General features: G+C 42.3%; 1 long non-coding RNA gene across 1 annotated transcript in view; it reads right to left on the minus strand.

The window, feature by feature from the left end:
* Positions 1–346: 346 nt before the first annotated feature.
* LOC134344946 (uncharacterized) overlaps positions 347–20,221 on the minus strand; it is a 125,042-nt gene continuing 105,167 nt past the window's right edge. Inside the window, exon 3 of the long non-coding RNA XR_010017571.1 lies at positions 347–386. This is a non-coding gene — a long non-coding RNA (uncharacterized LOC134344946). The remainder of the gene's footprint in view (positions 387–20,221) is intronic.

The following is a 20,221-nucleotide window of genomic DNA, read 5'->3' on the forward strand; positions in this document are numbered from 1 at the left end:
ACTTTTATACACTGGCTATCTTCCCTTATATTCTCAGTCCAGATGCAGGATCTTAACACTGATTGTTTCCTTTCCTTCACAGATTGATCTGTTCTTCCAGCAGTTTGCTTTTATTTTTGATGCAATTTCCACATTCAATGTGATTCAGCTGCTGGATGAATTTGTTGATTTGATGGAAGGAACTGGGAGCTGCACAACCTGCTTCACTTTGCTTTGAGAATTGGTGCAGTCCCTGAAGTAAAGATATCCTCCTTTTCTCTTCCTGGCCAGCCTCTAGGTTTGAGCAGTTTTGCACCACACCACTTCAAAGTGCATAAACTCGTCTAACATGGAGTGGCCATTGAACACCAGCTTCATTTGGTCTTGACACAGCAGAGTCTTACTCCCTGAAGGAGGTATAGATCAGAATCAGGTTTATTATCACCGGTGTGTGACGTGAAATTTGTTAACTTAGCAGCAGCAGTTCAATGCAATACATAATCCAGCAGAGAGAGAAAAATAATAATAATAATAAATAAACAAGTGAGTCAATTACATATATTGAATAGATTAAAAATTGTGCAAAAACAGACATAATATATATTTAAAAAGTGAACACAAGGAATTCTGCAGATGCTGGAAATTCAAGAAACACACATCAAAGTTGCTGGTGAACACAGCAGGCCAGGCGGCATCTCTAGGAAGAAGTACAGTCGACGTTTCGGGCCGAGACCCTTCGTCAGGACAGTACTTAAAAAAGTGAGGTAGTTTTCATGGGTTTAATGTCCATTTAGGAATCGGATGGCAGAGGGGAAGAAGCTGTTCCTGAATTGTTGAGTGTGTGCTTTCTGTATCTCCTACCTGATGGTAACAGTGAGAAAAGGGCATGCCCTGGGTGCTGGAGGTCCTTAATAACGGACGCTGCCTTTCTGAGACACCGCTCCTTAAAGATGTCCTGGGTACTTTGTAGGCTAATACCCAAGATGGAGCTGACTAGATTTACAATCTTCTGCAGCTTCTTTCGGTCATGTGAGGTACTCCCTCCATATCAGACAGTGATGCAGCCTGTCTGAATGCTCTCCGTGGTACAACCATAGAAGTTTTTGAGTGTATTTGTTGACTGCTCACTCTCTCCACTTCTGATCCCTTTACGAGGATTGGTATGTTTTCCTTTGTCTTACCCTTCCTGAAATCCACAATCAGCTTTTTCGTCTTACTGATGTTGAGTGCCAGGTTGTTGCTGCGGCACTACTCCACTAGTTGGCATATCTCACTCCTGTACGCCCTCTCATCACCACCTGAGATTCTACCAACAATAGCAAGATCTGCTGAACCTACTTAGCATGTGTGCAAAAGTACACACACATGCTTCAACCAAACACAAACACATTCGAACCATACAAACGATCTGGGCATTCCATTCTGTCCACAGCTTTTCCTCAGTCTTCTTAACTCTGTCCTCCTTCCCCAATGTTCTCCTTATGTCTCCCCTTTCACCTGCCTCCTCAGCTGCGTTACTTTATTCCATCTTGGCCATTCATCCTCTTCTTTTCCCTCCACGATTTTCCCCATTCCAACATCCACAAGTCTTTGACCAATTCTCCAACTTTTGACTGCTCATTTTCTCCTACCACTGACCTCCATCTCTTGCCCCTTTCAGCACCAAACTAACATCTTACTTGTCCCAACAACCAATATACCAACACTGTGAGGCCTCCCCTTTAAAACCTCAGGAGACCCTTCAGTCAGTAAATCACTGTCTCCTGTTGCTCTGTAGACAGACCCTATCATGTGCTTTCCTGGCCAGTCGAGCACAGTACTGTACTCAATGGTAGAATACACTAGAGACAGCGCATAGATCTGTATTATCTCCAACTGGGCTGCCTGGAGCAAAAATAACAGTACTACATTCAACATTATTACACAGTAATGGTCCTCAGTAGATTATGGGTTAAAATGAGACAACACTCTCATGCCTTTTGATAGTGTGAAGCATCATGGCACAAGGAGCAGGCTGGTTTCATTACATTGATGGGATACATGTGCTGGTTTTTTATCTCTTGCATTTTCTCAGTAATTCAGCACTTTAAAGTCTCAGCTGTCTGCAGATCTGCAGACAATTGTTTGGCGTAATACTATCCGGAAAAAGCTGATAAAATGCAGATGTGACCAGGGCTCTGAAATTTGTGGTTTACTAAGTGGTTTTCAGCCATTTTGCCTGTGGCTAGTCTGTTCCCCTGCCAAGCATGTAGGCAGGGGTATCAGATGAAGAGGGGGATGAGCATCCCATGAAGGAAGTCAAATGCTTAATCTTCACATTATTAAAACGATCAACTTATTTTTTAACAAAAAAATCGTGGTGAAATACAAGATTGTTCTTGTACTTCATGAATGAAAAGCTGTATAAATATTTCACCCTCTCAAATTGGCCTTCTTAAGTCATGTAATAAGTATCATAAAGTTTAACAAGATTCTTAAGGATCTTGTTTGATTCCTGCTTTGCTCCTCCAGTCCTGTTAGTGCATAATAAAAATGTTTTCATTTAGCTATTTTAGCGCAGTAGCAATTTTTTGGGTTTAAGTGGTTATAAAACATGCTGCTTGATATATGTTTACCATGTATAACAACCACAATTGGATACAACTTTTCTTCTTTCTCCCCACCCTTCTGAAATATGAAAGCCATTTGATGCATCTTGTTTCAATCACCAAGCTGTGCTTTGCAGTGTGTGTTTTGGAAGAAAGAGGGCGCTTTTTAACACTGCCCCACCCCCACCAACCCCCCCCCCCCCACCACCACCACCACCACCCCAGATTCTGCTCCTTTAGTAAAATCACGTGAGAGGCTTGAAGCTATTTCCCACAATGTGTAAATTAGTCAGCAAAGTTTTCTTTGAAGCAGACATTAATGAAGAGCACCTTCAGAGTTTAATCATTGCTCACATTTGTATCACAAGAGGCCCTCTCCTGTTTGATGTGCTCATGCCTTGGCTCCAACATTCTGATTATCTAAACGACTATGTCGCAATCGCTCCTGGAGTACTCGCAATAGTTTTCTTCCTGAATCTGTCCACAACCCCTCGTTGATCCCCCCCCCCAATTTTTTTTAAACATATTATCGTAACCGCTGTTAGTACTTCAAAGCCAGCCAGTCAACCTCTGGTAAATTATGGAAGATTGCTTTATTCAAATGTGCTCTCTTGTGCATGACAGTGCATGGTGACAAAGCTCAATCAGCAGCAGGAGGAAGGTGAGATCAAAGGCCAACCATTGTAATAGTTTTGTTCCATGAAGAATTGCTTATTGTTAGAGGTTTTCTCAAAAGCTCCCACTGGCTCCAGCTTAATACTAGGGATTCTCACTTCCCCAGAAGTAAGGCTGTGAATTACAGTATAGGCGGCTGAAAATTATGATGGAACACATCATTAGCTGCAGACTAGCATGTTTTCCCTCACTCAAATTTAAGTATGGATAAACCCCAGATGAGTAATTATAAATAATTAAGTCAATTAGAGAGGTCTTTCGTGGTGCCTTGTGGTTTCACTCCTAGTGTCAGCAGCCCATAATATTTCAGTAGATTTCCACTATAGTGAAACATAGAAGCAAAAGATTTCACAAAGTACTGGCAAATGCCTTAGCTTGTTACCCTGGTAATCTTTCAACAGTAATAAACACAGTGATTGAATCCTTCCTTCCTACGGAAGGAATCTATAATTTAATTCCATGCAAAATTACTCTTTAACTTTCCGAAAGATTTTGAGCAAAGGCAGGCAAACTTTTAACAGTTTTTTAAAGAACAAAATCACTTGTTTTTGTTAACCAGTTCCATTAATCTGGATGATTATGTTCTCTGGGAAAAAGGAGAATAAATTCCATGGTTATCAGATGCAGGTTTATTGGTTGAAGACTTCTACCACAGGGAGTGGATTCTGTATGGAATTGATAAAAGTAGAAATTTATAAGGTCAACCTTTATGAGTCTATGGATTCCTTGTGGTGCATCATCATATCCTTATTACAAGCCCCTGCTGTGTTGTTGAGCTAAATCACAACTAACAACACTAATCCATTACATTTGTCAGTCCCAGCCAAGACTGCTACTTCTGGAAGATTTTTTCCCTTTTAATTTTGTTTTGCAGCAATAAACACTGACTAATCGTCACGTTTCTCCCAGAAACCCATCACAAAACCATTACCTCGACAGCGGCTGAATCAATCACATCTATAAATCAACAGCATTTGCTTTCAAGCAAACTCAGGCAGTGTTTACAATTTTCTTCTGTGTTTGTCACTCATATAGGCACAAAGGCCTTTTGAAATAACTAAAGGTGATACTCTGGAAAAGAACTACACAGCCCAAAAGTAGCTAGAGGCATGAAAACCCCAATGTTCCTAAAGCATCGCAGCAACTGGCAGATAGAATAAACTGTGCCTGGGATTCAAGGCACTAGAGAGAAGGGACCTAATCTGCATTCAAATCAATTCACTCAGTTGTGCTAACTGCTGACACCATGCATGGTCTCGTATGTATCATCGAATCAGAGGGGTAGAGGAATATATAATTCACAGCATTTGTAAAGAAGGATAAACATTATCTCACATACATCAGATGTACCAAGAATTCAATAAGTCAGTTAGTATAAACATCCTTAGTTTTTAATGTTAAAGGCATGTTCCCTGTATTTCAATTCAGAAATGTTATCTATCTCAACACTCAGACACAAGTAGTATAACATGAAATTTTAACCATTTTCGTTGCAATGGAAAAAATCTGCCTTCAGTTATGTATCACTCACGGTATTCAAAGCATGTAATTTTGTAAATAGCAAAAAAAAAAGAAAATAGCCATAATAACAAGTCTGGTAAAAATTTCCGTTGTAGCTATAAGGATCATTCCAGGGTGTTTATTGCTGGGACAGGAGACAGAGCTGATTAAAGTCTGAGCCTCTTTTAAGCACAGCCTGCACTAGAAACTGCGCCAGTCACTGAAAGAAACGACTGAATTTAGCTGAGTCAATTTCAACCAGGACAATCTGTAAGGCAGGAATCTTTCATGGTTGCAAACTCTGGCGCAAAAGGTAAACCTACTGTTGTTCTGGAGAAATGACATCCGTTTTTGGACTTCTTTTATAAAACAATCGATCAATATTGCAATTGAACTTATTTAACAAAATTAAATATTGTATGACAAGGTTACTAAAACACAGATAAGTTATTTGGATTTATAAATAAAGCAATAGAATATAATCATAAAGATGTCATGTAAGAACTTAACTGGTTAGGTATCAGCTGAAGTATTGTAAAATTCTGGGTATCACACTGCACAAAAGGTAAAAGTTTAAGAAAACCTTCAATGTCAACTAGAGACACCTGATGATTGATCCAGATCACTAAGTCTATTCTCCTCTTTATGTTTGCTGCTTGGTCTGCTCAGTATAAGCAGCATGTCCTATTTTTATTTCTGTATTCACAGTCTTTTGCTTTTCAGTCAACTAAACAAGTTACCAGGGGTGAGGAGGGGCCAGTAATTGGGAAACCTTGAAAAAGTTGCATGTGTTCACTTTAGGACAGATTAGGAGATAAACTAATCACGATTTTCAAGATGGTGCAATGTTTTGATATAGTGGAGACAGAAAAACTATTACCTCTGGGATAACATCCAAAAGTCATTGATACAAAAACATTGGCAAAAGACTTAGATGCAACACTGTAATATTCTATTCACTCAAAACAATCACTGAATAAGGAACTGGATCTGAATACCTGAAAAGGCAGTGGGCCACAAATAATTTTAAAAAGGAATCATCCTTGAGGATTAGTAACTTTCAGAGTTACAGAGGTTGTAGAAACCTTGTACAACTGTTATTTCAAAGAGCCAGCATATAGATATTGCAATGAATGGCCTCCGTGATATTTCTATCTAAGATTGTATGAAACTCTATGTTGGATTATTCCACAGTGCAACAACTTTTGTCTTCACAAATCCTAAGAAAGCAGCAAATGCTTATGAATGAACAATGGGTAATTCAGCATAGACCATGATTAGATCAGGGTGTTTCCAGTCTGCATGACTCAGTACACACCGCCCTGTTTATTAACCTACTTGGCCATCAGGGAGCTTTTTAACTATTGTTTTATTATTTTAAATTCCCAATAGTGGGACTTTTAAGGACATCCTTTGATCTGCTGAAATAATTCCAGCGCTGTAATGATCCTGCTAATATGTTGGTTAGGGCTCAGTTGATAAGAGTCTCAGATGATTATGAGCTTGTCCCACTTCAGTGGTGAAAACATCTACTGACACTGACACTGCAGCACTGAGGGACTGCTGCATTATCAGAGATACCGTCGTTTTGAATTAAATTATATTCAACCTTATATCTGCTTTCTCAGCTTTATGTAAGAGATCCCATGATGCTGCATTGCTGGAGATTTATTCCAAATATTCTAAATATTCATCTGTCATCTGAAGTTTCTAAAGCTAAATGTCGCATCATTGTCATATTTCCCTTTGCAGCAGCTCACCCTGTTTAATGAATAGTTCTGAAATACTCTCAGATAACACGCAACATAAATGAAAGGTGCAAATGAAAATTTCTTCCCCATCCAATCCAGCAGGTTTCTAAGAAAACAGAACTGACCATCGTAATCAACTAGTAGAGTTGCTACCACACAAATCATGGGTACTGTGTTCCATTCCTGACTGGTGCTGTCTGCTAAGTTTCTATATTCTCCCTCTGAACCACCCCACTTGGTCCTCCATGCTTTCATCATCGCTCCAGTTTCCTTCCACTTACGAAGGCCATGTGCATTTACTGGTTAAGTGACTACTGTAAATTGTCCCTAGAGTGTAGATAGGATAGAGCCATACAGTAATGGAATAATACAGGCAGAAACAGGCCCTTTGGCCCATCTTTGGGCCCACTGAACTATTAAACTTCCCATTGACCTGCTCCCAGATCACAGCCCTCCAGACCTCTCCCATCCATGTACCTCTCCAACTTTCTCTTAAATGTTAAAATCAAACCAACATCTACTGCTTCTCCTGACAGCTCACTCCACACTCTCACTGTCTTCTGGGTGAAGAAGCTCCCCCTCATGTTCCCCTTAAATATTTCGAATTTAACCACTAACCCTCCTCTCGTTTTAGCCCCACCCAATCTCAGTGGTAAAAGCCTGCTTGCATTTACTCTATCCATACCGCACACAATTTTGTATACTTCTATCAAATCTTCTCTCAATCTTCTATGCTCCAGGGAATAACCCATTCAACCTTCCCTATACCTCAGGTCCTCAAGTCCTGGCATCATTCTTGTAAATTTTCTCTACACTGTTTCAGTCTTATTGATATCTTTCCTGTATGTAGATGACCAGAACTGGACACAATACTCCAAATTAGGCCTTACCAATATCTTATACAACTTCACCATAACATCCCAACTCCTGTATTAAATACTTTGATTTATGAAGGCCAATGTGTCAAAAGTTCTCTTTATGACCCTATCTATTTGTGACACAATTTTCAAGGAATTATGGATCTGTATTCCCAAATCTACCTGTTCTACCGCACTCCTCAGTGCCCTACCGCTCACCACTTAAGTCCTACCTGGTTTGTCCTCCCAAAGTACAATACCTCACACTTGTTTGCATTAAATTCCAGCACCAATCCCTGCAGCACATCACTAGTCACAGGCTTCCAATCAAAGAGGTAACCATCCACTGGCACTCTCTGGTTTCTCCCGCAAAGCCAATGTTTAATCCAATTTACCATCTCATCATGAATGAACCTTCTTGACAAATTTTCCATGGAGGATCTTGTCAAGGAACTTGCTAAAGTCCACACAGACAACGTCCACTGCCTTGTCTTCATCAACTTTCATGGTAACTTCCTTGAAAAACCCTTTAAGATTAGTTACACCCAACCTACTATGAACTAAGCTATGTTGATGATCAGGACCTGGCTATCCAAATACTTATATAGTATACCTAGTCCCTTAAAATACCTTCTAATAACTTACCCACTACTGATGTCAGGCTTACCACCCTATAGTTGCCTGGCTTATACTTAAAGTCTTCCTTAAATAACAGAGCAACATTAGCTTTCCTCCGATTCTCCACCACCTCACCTGTGGCTAAGCAGTTTTGAATATCTCTGTGAGAGCTCCTGTAATTTCTGCAATAGCTTTCCACCTTGTCCAAGTGAGCACCTTGTCAGGCCCTGTGGATACACCCATCCTAATTTGCCTCAGGACAACAAACACCTCCTCTATAATCTGTATACATTCCACAATCTCACTGCAGTTTTGCCTCACTTGTATAAAGTCTGTGTCCATCTCCCGAGGAAATACAGGTGCAAAAAAATCCAGTAAGATCTCCCCCATCTCTTTGGTTCCACGCATAGATGACCACTCTGATCTTTAAGAGGACCAATCCGCAGAGAGTTGATGGGAACGTGGAATTAGTGCAGGATAATAGTAAATGGGTGCATATTGTCAGTGCAGACTCAGTGAACCAAAGGGCCTGTTTTTGTCCTGTAAAACACAAAAATGTTTTGACATATAAACCAGATTTGTAACACAGTTTGAAAAATCCTACAAAAGGGAGTGGATTGAGCCCGATGCATCACGGAAAAAAGTCCTGCCAACCATTCAGAATATCAACATGAAATTTTGCCATAGAAAAGCAGCATCCATCATCAAAGATCCTCACCACCTAGTCCATGTTCTTTTCTCGCTGCTGCAATCAGGTAGAAGGTATAGGTGCCTCAGGACTCTCACCACCAGGCTCAAGAATAGTTACTACCCCTCAACCATCAAGCTCTTGAACAAAAGGGAATAACTACACTCATTCTATTTCTGGTGTTCCCACAACCATTGGCCTTACTTTATGGACTCTTTATCTTGTTATTTTATCCTCTTTCACTTCATACTCATTATTTATTGCTATTTATTTATATTTGCATTTGAGCAGTTCTTTGCTCATTGATCCTGTTTACAGTTACTGCTCTATAGATTTGTTAAGTATGCCTGCAGGATAAAGAATCCCAGGGCTATATGTGGTGACATGTATGTACTCTGATAATAAATTTTACTTTGAAATTTTAACTTTGAACGTTGATCATGTAATTATTTAAAAATAAAATTACTCAAGATCTCACAAGTAATCCTATAACTAAACATGCAGACTTCTCAATGAAAGAGGATTTATATTTCCAAAGTTTGCAACAAGTACAAGAAGTTCTCTGTAACTTGTTTTATTTTAAAATTTGCATTCATAAGGTATAGAAGCAGCAAGAGATATTTGCCGTTTGCACCTGCTCTACCATTCAAAAAAAGTGGTTGAGATTTTACCTCAGAATTATTTTCCTGCAGCAACCTCTTTTTCTTTGACACCTTTTGGTATCCAAAAATATATCCATCTCTGACTTGAGTATACTCAGCAAATGAGCCTCCAAAATCAACATTTAACCATCAACAGCTAGCAGATAGACTTCTAAAGATTCACTACCTTAGTCCTCAATACCTGACCCTTTATTTTGAAACTGTGACCTCTGGTTCTGTCTAGGAGAAACATTATCTCTTCACCAAGCTTGTCAAACCATATCAGGACATACCAGTCCTGACGAAGGGTCTCGGCCTGAAACGTCGACTGCACCTCTTCCTACAGATGCTGCCTGGCCTGCTGCATTCACCAGCAACTTTGATGTGTGTTGCTTGAATTTCCAGCATCTGCAGAATTCCTGTTGTTCAGGACATTAAATTACATTTCACAAGATTATCTTTGAAGCTAAAGAGAATAAATGCCCAGTCTGATTAATTTCTTCCCATAGGAAAATCCCGCATCCTAGTTAAACTTCTGTGGAACTTCTCCTTTTGCAATTCTGTTCTTCCTTAGGTAGAAAGACCCCCTGAAAAATGAAATGAAACTCCAATAAACCAGTGTCTGACTATTCAAAACCTCCAGTGATTCAGCATCTGGCTTATCAAGTGCTGATTTCCGCTCTCCCTCTCCTATAGCTTACATTGTTGCTGCACTGCTTTAACACATAACCCCCTGCCCAGTCAGGGTCCTGGCTCCGGAGTTCCATTCCCACTCATCAGGCACTGGTTCTGCACTCCCTTTAAGCTTATCTGGCTCAATGGAAAATTTATTATGGTACTGTGAAATATCTAATGAAGTTAATTAGAAGTATGTTGTGGGGCATTAACTGGAGTAACATCCAATAGTCTAACATCACCAAAGTCCCAAGAGCGCCAGATTTTCCAGACTTTGCTGTCTTCCTGCCATGGTCTCACCATAATCCTATGTAATTCCAATATGATATATGCTCAAATATTCCTACCATAAAAAATTCCCATCTGCCTTTCTAACTGTTTGCTGCTTTTGCACATTAGCTTTAATGATTAATGTGTAAGGGCAATCAGTCTCTGGCTTTCTACCTTCCTATCAAAGTAAATGACCTCATATCTTTCAACATTATATAGCACCTGGTGCATCTGTTGCTGTGTCCTCACCCTGGATCGGTGAAGAGTGAAGAATGGCATGCTGGAAGTAGCAGCAGGCATAACTAAAAATGATGAAGTGTCATCTACAGTGCAAGAGGGCCGACTCCAGTTGCTCCAGGAAATGAGATCTATAGACTCAATTTGCTTCATAATGTTTTTGCTTGCTTCTATTGTTTGCATGATTTGTGTTTTTTTTCTTTCTCTGCACATTGGGTGTTGGTCTTTTTAAAATTAGGTTCTTTCTGGTTTCTTGCTTTGTGGCTGCCCGTAAGCAGACACATCTCAAGGTTGTATAATTTACATACTTTGATAATAAATGTACTTGGAAGCCTTTGAATCCTTTGAAAATATTTTCCACTTGTCTTCTTAAGTGTTGCTCCAACAGCACACCAATGAAATTTGACATCTTCCAAGACAAAGCAGCTCACTCTGTTGGCACTCCATCAACCTCTGTAAACATACATTGCTTCCACTACTGCCATACAATGGCCTCATCAATAATGACAATGAGACGGGGTACTGTGAGGAAACAGAGTGGCTGGTAGAATGGTGCAAGCACAACAACTTGAGTCTCAATGTAGACAAGACCAATGAGATAATAGTGTACTTTTTTAAAAATAATTTTTAAATTAAATTTTCAAACTTGATTACATGGAATAATAATATCTACCCTCCCACCTCCCCTTAACCCTCCCCCCCCCCGATACATGCGCCTACCTAAAAGAAAAGAAAGGGAAAAAAACAGAAAAAAAAGAAAGAAAGACTGCCTGGATATTGGAAGGTCTCCACATGCTCCATGGGATTTGAAATAAAGTTAATATATGTATTTGTTTCTTTCCCCAAAGGAGCAACATCTTTATCATCGGAGCACCTATATATACAATACTATCTTCTGTAAATAAGGGTGCCAAATATTCAAAAATGTATCATATTTATTCCTTAAATTATAAGTAATTTTTACAAGTGGAATACAGCTAAAATAGTGGACTTTAGGAAGGTGCAGTCTGACCACCCTTCACTCTACATACACGGCTCCTCTGTGGAGAAAGTTACGAGCACCCAGGTTTCTGGGAAGTGCATATACCAGATGGTCCCATCTGGTCCTTGAATACCAACTTTTTGGTCAAAAATGTACAACAATGTCGCCACTTCCTGAGGAGATTGAGGTGAGTGAGGCTCATCTCTCACACCACCATTTTAACCAATTTTACACGAGCACCATTGGGAGAGTTGTGACCAGCTACATCACCACCTGGTACAGGAATTGCAAGGCATCTGACTGCAAGTCCCTGCAAAGGATTTCGAGGGCTGCTGAGAGGATCATGAGGGTCTCTTTTCCACTCATTTATCAGGAGTTCTGCTTACACAGGTCCCTTAGTATTGGCAGTGATCCCTCCCATCTGTCCAATAATACCTTTGACACCCCCCCACTACCATCAAACAGAGGATGTTATAGCATTAGGTTAAGAATTATTAGAACCCCAGGTCATAAGACTACTGAACTCCCTGCCACCACCCAGGTCTCATCACGTATGAAGCACCAGTAAATTTATATTGTTTACATTTTAACTTGCATTGTATAGGTACCTTATTGATTGTTAATTTATCTGTGGTGACATCACTTTATGTGTTATGTGTGTGAGTTATATGTACTGTGTTGTGCACCTTGGTCTGGAGGAACGTTTTCTCCTTAAGCAGTATACATGTGTACAGTGGAATGACAATAAACTTGAAATTGAAATTGAACTTGAACTTAACCTGCAAAATGTTCTGCAGTTATTTGCTTTGGCTATTCCAACAGCATCACCCAACTGTGATTTCTAACTCAGTAGACATTATTTATAAGTGTCTTTAAGACACACAACATCCTTGTTCGGAAGTATATCACCGGACATTCATCACTGCTGAGTGTAAGTCCTGGAACTCCATTCCCATCAAAAGCATGGGAGTACCTTCACTTGTTAAGAGGTGGTGGACTGCAGAAATTGTTATTGGAAGGGATGATAGAAGGAAAGAGGAAGACAGAGAACCACTTGGTACGATAATGTGAGGCAATGGACTGGGTTGAGTTATGTTAAGGCCAGCAAAAGAGCGCAAGATCGAAGAAGATGGAGGTGCATAGCTGCCAACCCCGGATTTGGGACGGCACCCACTGACTGACTGACTGACTGACCTTCACTTCATGAAATTCAAGGTGTACTGGGCAATATTCATGGATTCATCGTCAAGTCTTAGTGAAGACTGTTTGGCCGTAGATATCACCAACCTCATCAAGACCTGCGTGGATGAACATGTACCTTTGAAAATGTACTGGACAGACTCAAACCAAAAGCTGTGGATGAACCAGGAGATTTATACTCTGCTTAGGGCTAGATCTGCAGTATTCAAGACCAGTGATCCTGAACTATACCAGAAATCCAGGTATGAACCACAGAAGGCTAGTTTAAGAGCAAAAAAACAATTCTGATTGAGGCTAAAGATGGAATCGGATGCATGTCAACTTTGATAGGGTTGCAAGCCATTACTTCCTACAGTGCAAAACCTAACGTCATGAATGGTTGTGATGCTTCACTCCCAGGTGAGCACGATGCCTTTATGCACACTTTGAAAGGGAGAATAAAACTATGCTGGAGTGTTCACTGATAACTTTAACCTCTCACTCTGGCAGTCTGAGATACACACCTGCTTCAAGCAGGCTTCAGTTATGCTGGTGATTAAGAAGAATGTGGTAATCTCAATAACTGTCCTTCACTGTGATGAAGTGCTTTGAGTGGCTGGTGATGAAGTATATCAACTTCTGCCTGAGGAGCGACTTCTAATCGCTCCAATTTACCTACTGTCACAACAGGTCAACGTCAGATGCCATTTCATCGACTGTCCACTCAGCTCTGAAACATCTGGACAGTGACGTTGCACACATCAGGATGCTTTTCATGGACTCCAGCTCTGTATTCAAAACTATCATCCCCTCAGAATTAATCAATAAGCTCCAAAACCTAGACCTCAATACTTCCTGTGCAAATGGATTCTCACTTGCAGACCCCAGTCAGTTCAGATTGAAAACACAGTCTCCTCCACAAAGGCAGGTGCACCACAAGGCTGTGCACTCAGCCACTGCTCTATGCACTTTATACATATGACTGTGAGGCTAAGTATAGCTCCAGTACCGTATTTAAGTTTGCTGATGACATTATTGTTGTTGGCCGAATCAAAGGTGGTGATGAATCGGCATATACAGTAGTAGGAGAGAGATTGAAAATCTAACAGAATGGTGTCCCAACACCAATCTCTCACTCAAAGTTAACAAAACCAAAGCGGTGATTATTGACACCTGAGGAGGAAACCAGAACAAGACCTCATTAGGGGATCAGAGGAGGAGAGAGTCAGAAAATTCATATTCCTCAGAGATATCATTTCAGTGGATCAGTTCTGGGTCCAGCACGGAACTGTCATTACAAAGAAGGCACAGCACTTTCTTACAAGTTTCGCAGATTTGGCATGTCATCTAAAACTTTGACAAACCTCTCTAGCTACGCAGTGGAGAGTATACTGACTGATTACATTATGGCCTGGTATTGAAACACCAATGCCCTTGAATGGAAAAAAAAATACAAGAAGTAGTGGATACAGCCCAGTCCATCACAGGTAAAGCCCTCCCAACCATTGATCACATTCACAAGGAGCACTGTTGTAGGAAAGCAGCTTCCAACATCAAGGACCCCACCATTCAGGCCGTGCTCTTTTCTCACTGTTTCTATCAGGAATGAGGTGGTTCGTCCATCATCGTCGATAAAGACCTCAACACCATTAGTCACTTTGAGACTGGATGCGGTGTGTCCGAAGATGACTGGTCAGGCCAATTCGGGCACGAAATGTCCGGGCACATGTCGGGCAGACATGTGTAAGCACTGCAGTTGTTGCGCTGGTGGCTCTGGACTTGCGCTTATGTTGTGTTTCAGCAATCCACCTTGCTTCATGAGCTTGACAGCCCTTGTGGATGAGACCGCACCAGGTAGGGCGGTTTTGTACCAGCGTTTCCCAAGAGGTCGTGTCTATGTCAATTGACTTCAGAGAGGCCTTTAGTGTGTCTTTGTAACGTTTCTTCTGCCCTCCATGCGAGTGTCTTCCAGCAGAAAGTTCCCCAAAAAGGAGCTGCTTGGGTATGCGCTCGTCCGGCATGCGGATGACATGACCTGCCCACCGGGTCTGTGCTCTCATCAGCAGTGTGTGGACTGATGGTCGACTTGCTCTAGAGAGAACTTCAGTGTCTGGTACTTTGTCTTGCCATCTGATGCCTAATATTCTGCGAAAACAAGTCGTGGAAATGGTTGAGCTGTCTTGCATGCCTTCGATACACAGTCCACGTTTCACAGGCATACAGGAGGATAGTGAGTACCACAGCTCCATAGACCATCAGTTTTGTTGCTGGACTGATTCCTCGACATTCCCATACAGTGGAGCGCAGTCTACCGAAAGCAGATCTTGCCTTTGCTATTCTGCAGTTAACTTCTGCATCAATAGTCACTGCTCGGGAGAGGGTGCTGCCAAGGTAAGTAAACTGGTCCACTGCCTGTAGTTTCTGTCCTTTGATTGTGATGTTGGGTTCTGTGTATGGTGCATGAGGGGCAGGCTGGTGCATGACTTCTGTCTTTTTGATGTTGATGGTGAGTCCAAAGTTATTACAAGCCATGGAGAATTTGTCCATATTGACTTGCATCTCTGGCTCCGAGCCAGCATACAGGGCGCAGTCATCGGCAAAGAGGAAGTCTCTCAGAACAGTCTCCTTCACTTTGGTGATAGCTTGAAGTCTCCTCAGGTTGATGAGTTTCCCATCCACTCTGTACTTGAGGCTGTTTCCAGCATCACTGTCCTGGAAGACATCATTCAGCTGGCAGTAAACATCATGCTGAACAGTGTGGGTGCGAGCACACAGCCCTGTTTGACACCATTGGTGACTGGAAACGCATCAGAGGATTCTCCTCCGTCCAGCACTCTGGCCATCGTGCCATCATGGAACTGGCGTACCATCTGAATGAATTTGGCGGGGCAGCCAAACTTTGACGTGATCCTCCACAGCAGACAGTGTCGAAGGCTTTCGTGAGACTTTCAACAAAAACGTAGAGTTTGCGATTCTGCTCCTGACACTTCTCCTGAAGTTGGCGCGTGGCAAGAATCATGTCAATAGTCCCATGGCTTTTGCGAAAGCCACACCGTGACTCTTGCAGCAGGTCCAGCTCCAGATGAGTGACCAGACGATTTAGCAGGACTCTTGCAAGGGTTTTTCCTGCGATGGAGAGCAGCGAGATTCCTCGGTGGTTGTCGCATACCTGTCGATTGCCCTTCCTCTTGTAGAGGTGTACGATGGATGCATTTTTAAGTTCCTGAGAAATGGATCCTTGCTTCCAAAAAGACTGGAACAACTCGTTGAGCTCTCTGTAAGTACAGGACCACCGGCTTGGTAGATCTCTGCAGGTATGGTGTCTGCCCCTGGGGCTTTGCCACTGGATAGCTGGCTGACAGCTTCCATGACTTCGGCTACTAGCGGTGGGTCATCCATGGTGCTGTTGATGTCGACCTGGGGAATCTTGTCTACTACCTCATCATTAATAGATGACGGTCGGTTGAGGACGGCTTCAAAGTGTTCAGCCCATCTCCGCAGGATCTGTGCTTTCTCTGTAATGAGAGTAGTACCATCTGTACTCAGGAGGGGGGATCTCCCGAGAGACTGAGGTCCGTGGAGAGTGTTGAGAGCTTCATAGAATCATTTCTTCTGTCAGCATATCCCTGTAGTTCATCTGCCTTGGCGCTCAGCCAGGCATTTTGCATTTTATGCAGTTTATTCTGGACTATCCTGCGAGCACTGGTAAAGGCGTTTTTCTTGTCAGCTGATGATGGGTCGTTCTGATGGGCACGATGAAGGCGGTGCTTTTCAACAAGTAGAGCCTGTATCTCCTCATCATTCTCATCGAACCAGTCATGCTGCTTACGGGTAGAGAGCCCTAACATCTTCAGTGCAGATGAACAGACAGCATCCCTGAAGAGATCCCAGTCGTCCACAACGCTGCCTGCAAGATGTAGGTCAGCAAGCTTGGTTTCTAGATCTTCAACCAGTGCTGAAGCAATGGTGGGGTTCTTCAGCCTGGCCACATTGATTCTTTTCATAGCCTTGCTTCCTTGGAGTCGCCTCTTGGGTCTGATGCGGAGCTTCATTTTGGAGACAATGATCCTGTGGTCTGTCCAGCAGTCAGCGCCACACATGGCCTTGGTCACTCTGACATCCTGCCTGTCTTTTCTCCTGACAATGACATAATCGATAAGATGCCAATGCTTAGAGCGGAGGTGCATCCAGGAGGTCTTGTTACGGGTAGGCAGGCAGAAAGTTGTGTTGATGATGAGCAGTCGTGTGCTGTACCAGAGCCTCGAGTCCCACACCAACCAGGTCCAGGAACACTTATTACCCCTCAACCATCAGGGTCTTGAACCAAGGAGATAACTTCACTCACCCCAACACAGAACTTATTCCACAACCTATGGACTCACTTTTAAGGACTCTACAACTTACGTTCTTGATACTTATTGCTTATTAATTTTTTATTGTTTCTATCTGCAAGAAATGAATCTCAGGGTAGTATATGATGACCTACATGTACTTTGATGATAAATTTACTTTGAACTAGACGGTGAAGGAACTTAATGATGGATGCTGCCTTTTTGAGCACCGCGTATTGATAATGTCCTCGTTGGTGGGGAGGTGCGAGATATAATAGCAAGCTTCTTAAATGTAGCTATAGCTGAATGCACCAAGGCTGGTGAAAGGTATCACATCATATTTCTTGTTGGTAGTTGAGCCTCTCACTGCAGAATAATTAGCTCAGCTGTTCTGGTAGCCATGTTATTTATTAAACTGTTATGCAACAGTAAACTCCACAATGTTTATGGTAGGAATTTTGATGATGAAAATGCCTTTTTCTGGCACTTAGACACAGCTCAACACATCACGAGAACTACCTTCCCCATCCACAGAACCAGTCTACACTTTTCGCTGCCTTATTAAAACCTCCAAAGCACAAACCAACAGGCTCAAGGTTAGCTTCTATCCTGCTGTAATAAGACTTTTTGTACAATAAAATGGACACTTGACCTCAGAATCTAATTTATCATGGCCTTGCACCTTGTTTGCCTGCCCTCCTCTTTCCCTGTGACTGTATATAGTCCATTCTGTTATTGCTTTTCCCTTGTACTACCTCAATGTACTGATATGATGTAATGACCTGTATGAATGGTGTACAAGAGAGCTTTTTACTGTACCTTGGTAAATGTGACAATAGTAAACCAATTTACCAATTATTTTCCATTCAGATACCCTACTTCCTTGCTACTTAGCCCATTGTCTTTGCCAGCTCTCTGACTGATACCATTCACCCACTAATGGGTGGGTGAAGATTTGATTTCGTTGTAATCAAATCTTCCCACACCCTTGTCAAGAGACAATTTCCAGTGACCAGCTAAACAACCAAGGAGACATAATTGACCGCAGATGTTGAAATCCGGAGGAATAAACAAACTGCTAAAGGAACTCAGAGAGTCAAGCAGCATCTATGGTGGGAAAGGAACTATCAATGTTTCAGATCGAAACCCTTTATCAAGACTAACTTGCACTTGTTTGAAATATGGTAGGAACCCAAAGCATCTGGATTAAACCCACCCATGCAAACTCCACTCTGACAGCACCAGAGGTCAGGACTGATCTCAGCCAGTGGATCTATAAGGTTGAAGCTCTACTAACTTCACCATGTATCCACCCTACTCAGTGAGGGAATGTAAAATGCCAGAAGTGGTCCTGTCAGAGACATGAGAAGGTGAGAGCCTATTGATTGATCATCTAGGGTCAGAAGAAAGGTGACGATGCAGTAAGGGGGACAATTAAATGGAAGCCAGAGTCAGAGGGAAGTAAACACGAGGAATTCTGCAGATGCTGGAAATTCAAGCAACACACATCAAAGTTGCTGGTGAATGCAGCAAGCCAGGCAGCATCTCTAGGAAGAGGTACAGTTGACATTTCAGGCTGAGACCCTTCGTCAGGACTAACTGAAAGAAGAGCTAGTAAGAGATTTGAAAGTGGGAGGGGGAGGGGGAGATCCAAAATGATAGGAGAAGACAGGAGGGGGTGGGGATGGAGCCAAGAGCTGGACAGGTGATTCGCAAAAGGGATATGAGAGGATCATGGGACAGGAGACCCAGGGAGAAGGAAAAGGGGGAGGGAGGGAAAAACCCAGAGGATGGGCAAGGGGTATAGTCAGAGGGACAGAGGGAGAAAAAGGAGAGAGAGAGAAAGAATGTGTGTATATAAATAAATAACGGATGGGGTACGAGGGGGTGGTGGGGCATTAGCGGAAGTTTGAGAAGTCAATGTTCATGCCATCAGGTTGGAGGCTACCGAGATGGAATACAAGGTGTTGTTCCTCCAACCTGAGTGTGGCTTCATCTATACAGTAGAGGAAGCCATGGATAAACATATCAGAATGGGAATGGGATGTGGAATTAAAATGTGTGGCCACTGGGAGATCCTACTTTCTCTGGCAGACAGAGCGTAGGTCAGAGGGAAGTGCTGTTTCTCTATTTACACTTTGTCCGTCCACTCAGGTGAAGGTTTATTTTACCTGAAACCTCATCTCTATTTCACTTTCCTCTTACAGATTCTGTATGCAGTGCTAAGTGTTTCTAACACTTGCTTTTCTTGTTTCAGTTTTCCAGTATCTGTAAAATGTAGTATCTTTATTTTAGTTATGATCTAGTAAGTCTAAGTAATTAAACTGAACGCTGTTCAGTTTGGAGATGCAAGAGACTGCAGATGCCTGAATCTAAAGCAACGAACAGTCTGCACGAAGAACTCAATAGTGTGAGCAGCATCTGAATTCCTCCTGAAAGTTGTTTGGTACAGTTTGATAATTTGTTTCACAGATTGATGAAACTAAATTTGAATCGCTTCAAAGCTCAATGTACATTTATTATCAAGATATGTATAAATTGTTCGTGGTCAGAGGTGGAGACCTGCGCAAGGAAGATTTTAAAGCACCACAGGGGGTGCGCCATCCCCAGTAGCGCTATCTTCACCATGAGGTAAATCCCGGTGGCAAGGGTGATCCCAGGACAACCAGTCCCACATCTTGGCTGCAGGAGGTTGCCGGGTCCTTTGTCTGTTAAGGCCCGTCTATTGCGCAATGCCAGCACATTGCCTTTCTGTCAGGGGTGTGCTCCTTTAGCCTTGTCTCAACAGACTTACTACAAGGCAGTGGAGCTATTTGCCCATAGCTGGGACAGTGGTTGACAGGCACCAGGGCAAAATACTTGTAAAGACCAACTGCAGAAGTATTGAGGCCACGATCACCCACCATCAGCTGCAGTGGCTGGGGAACGTGATAAGGATGCCCCCATGTCGGCTACCCCGCAGAGTGTTATACAGCCAGCTACATCATGGTCAACGCTCAGCTGGAGGGCCGAAGAAGCGCTATGAGGATCAGATGAAGAATGCTTTAAGGAAGTGCAAGATTAGACCCGAGGACCTGGAGGCGGTTGCTGCTGACCGTACCACTTGGTGACAGCTGTGTAGGGATGTGGTTTGTATTCTGGAGATGGAAAGAACAACCAGAAGACAGCAGAAGAGAGCCAGGAGAAATGCAGCCACCACCACTACCACCACTACCACATATACATGTCCCACCTGCAATAGAGCTTATGG

Source organism: Mobula hypostoma, chromosome 4 (assembly GCF_963921235.1).
Source record: "Mobula hypostoma chromosome 4, sMobHyp1.1, whole genome shotgun sequence".
Lineage (NCBI taxonomy): Eukaryota > Metazoa > Chordata > Chondrichthyes > Myliobatiformes > Myliobatidae > Mobula > Mobula hypostoma.